The 2,758-nt window shown below is 34.5% G+C and overlaps 1 protein-coding gene across 1 annotated transcript in view; it reads left to right on the top strand.

Annotated features, from left to right (window-relative positions):
* LOC117100022 (tripartite motif-containing protein 2-like) overlaps positions 1–2,758 on the top strand; it is a 7,704-nt gene that overhangs the window by 586 nt on the left and 4,360 nt on the right. The window lies entirely within an intron of this gene.

Here is a 2,758-nt window from a genome sequence, read left to right as displayed (position 1 = left end):
CTTATAAACATGTGTTAAATATTACAATTATATAATATTATCAATGTAGCCAACCAGCATAAACAATTTAAAAGAAACTATAAATAATGAAAGTTTTGCTGTATTCATTATCATTTATCAGCAAGTACTGCTCTGTTATTTTCTTCTTTTCATATTGCATTGTAAAATACAATACAATGCAATTCAAAAAGTCAATGCAAATTTTTATAAAGAAAATGGCCTGAATTGCCACCAGATCCTTATCCCTCATGTAGTGACAAGGCTCATCCTGATTTGCAATAGCAGCCTCAAGTAATTCCACCACTCAATGTTTCACATCTTACTAATTTCTCAATGGTTTTTGCTCTATTAAAAGAACTTAATATATTATTGTCTTTTTACAAAAAATATACATGGGAGAACATGACTTCGACCAGGAAGCACTTCTTTAATTCTTGACTTCAGCTTTCAGGTGATGCAGAATGAGCATTTGCTTTGGCTGTGGTTCATCAACTTCCATTGACTTGATTCTGTGGTCTGTGAAAATTAATTAAACAAACTAATTCAAAGAGCTTATATCAATGCTACTGTGATAGTTTTAATGATCAAATATGTATTTAAATTGTTTCTTTTTAATCAAAGGTTGTTTTCCAAAAAAAAAAGAAAAGAAAAGAAAAATAAGTAGTATCAGTATAATACAATATTAAATGCAGGTGGTGATGTTTAATTGGACATCAAAGTGTTGATAAATATTATTTGCTTAAGTCAGTTTTGATACCTGACAGCTTTTGTTATGTTGTGTCTAAGGATTCCTATGTAGATAAAGCATACTGTATTGTTAATATAATAATTTTGTTATATTTTTTTCATGAAGACATTAAAATCAAATTAAGCCTGAATTACTTAGTCTAAGCACAGTCACTGAAGGGCACATCCCCCACCCCAAAAAACTGAATTGATTCAATTTGTGTAGTAATTGTTCTTGGTAGACAGTAGTAAATAGTTGTTATATAATTGTGGATGCTATTCTTGATTTGTCTTCATGATCAGTTGCTTATGCTGGGTCGATTCATTGCCAACATTATTGTCTCAATATGCTTATTACAATATAACATCATCGTATTTGATTCACAATACTCTCTGTGGTTATTTTGCTGTCGATAGTACCCCAGTTTGAGGAAAAGGCAGGGCTTCCTGTCTGTGTGTGTGGTGTGATAGAGAGACGCTTAGTGCTTTTCAATTAAGTAAAACATATACCATACCATTTTTAACGTTATATGTAACCACACACGCACCTTTAAACAGATTCGGTGCAATTTTGACAACTACTACTTGCACCACCATCCCTGAGATCCCCTTCGTTATATATGTAGGCTATTCATCAGCTTCGACGGAAACTTTATAGGCCATACATTTATAAGCCAGGTGGCCCGGATTGGTGGGTCACAGAATTGAACGTTTTCGATCCTCAACCCACGGTCTAAAGGTAGTTAAGTGTTGCTGCTTATTAAAAGGTAGTTAAGAAGCGTAGCTTAGGTTAGTTAGGTCTGTCCTGGTCACGACACTAAACTCCATCCAGTCGAGGCGTCGGCGACTAATCCGACATGCCCACTCAGATGTGTCTTAGTGGCTGTAAGGGGATGGTTCCATCGTCACCCAGCAGCAAGAAAAACCAACATCTGAACAAAGGGCGGATTAGCTCTTCGGAGTAAACGGTCAACCATAACTTAGTTTAAGGAGTAGGAGTATATTTAGCCACATATTATTTTGATATTTATAATCTTTAAGCTTATTTTGCATAGTGATGCGCATAGTCATGACAATATGCGCCTTATAAGTCCACCATTATTATTATTATTATTATTATTATTATTATTATTATTATTATTATTATTATTATTATTATTATTAGTTTTAAGTTTCTTGTCTGCGTTAGCCGCTGTTTTATGATTTCTAATGACAGTGTTAACGGCTACCTTGATTTATATTTCAGTGTATGCTATTATTTGTTTCTAGCCGTACTCATTGTGAGATGGAGTGTATCTGGTGGTATTTGAATTTGTTTAACCATGAAGCCTCCGTGGTCTAATGGTTAGGACGCTCGCCTTGACAGCGAGAGGTCGCAGGTTCGAGTCCCACCAGAGGCATTTTATTACACAATTTCTTTAAAAAAAAAAAATGTTGTGTTGCCCTCCGCGACCGACCGAAATTTTCCAAAAAAATTGGGTCGGCATTTTATTTTATTTCTTTTTTCACAAATTCGAGAAATACAACTTCCGAAATTAACATTTAGAACATAAAATCTAAAACAGACATATATATATATATTTTTTTTAATCAAAATCGGGCCATATCAAAATCGGAAAATCGGTTAAATAGAAGGCATATTAAGAGGCGAGCGCGACGACGATATGCACACCATACAACATCGGATCTCTCGCGCTGAGCTGTCAAGCCACGACCATATCTAGGCCTAACCTATTCTTTACGGTGTAGGACCGTTTCGGCCGTGAACAAGTTCGGCCGCGATATATTTGTATGGAACGCCAAATAGGCGCAAAGCGCCAACCATAAACGATATATACTGTCTCTTATACACATCTAGATGTGTATAAGAGACAGTCCCAGCACCGGTGACAAACATTTTACGAATGCTGCAATGTTATTATTATTATTACTATTAGTATTGTTATTTGTTATTGTTATTATTATTATTATTATTATTATTATTATTATTATCATCATCATTATTATTATTTGGTGCTTAGACACCTTGTTT

Source organism: Anneissia japonica, unplaced genomic scaffold (assembly GCF_011630105.1).
Source record: "Anneissia japonica isolate Jap-2015-1 unplaced genomic scaffold, ASM1163010v1 scaffold256_len832006_cov191, whole genome shotgun sequence".
In the NCBI taxonomy this organism is placed as follows: domain Eukaryota; kingdom Metazoa; phylum Echinodermata; class Crinoidea; order Comatulida; family Comatulidae; genus Anneissia; species Anneissia japonica.
The sequence above is the reverse complement of the archived record's forward strand: the minus strand, read 5'-3'. Positions and strand labels throughout refer to the sequence as shown.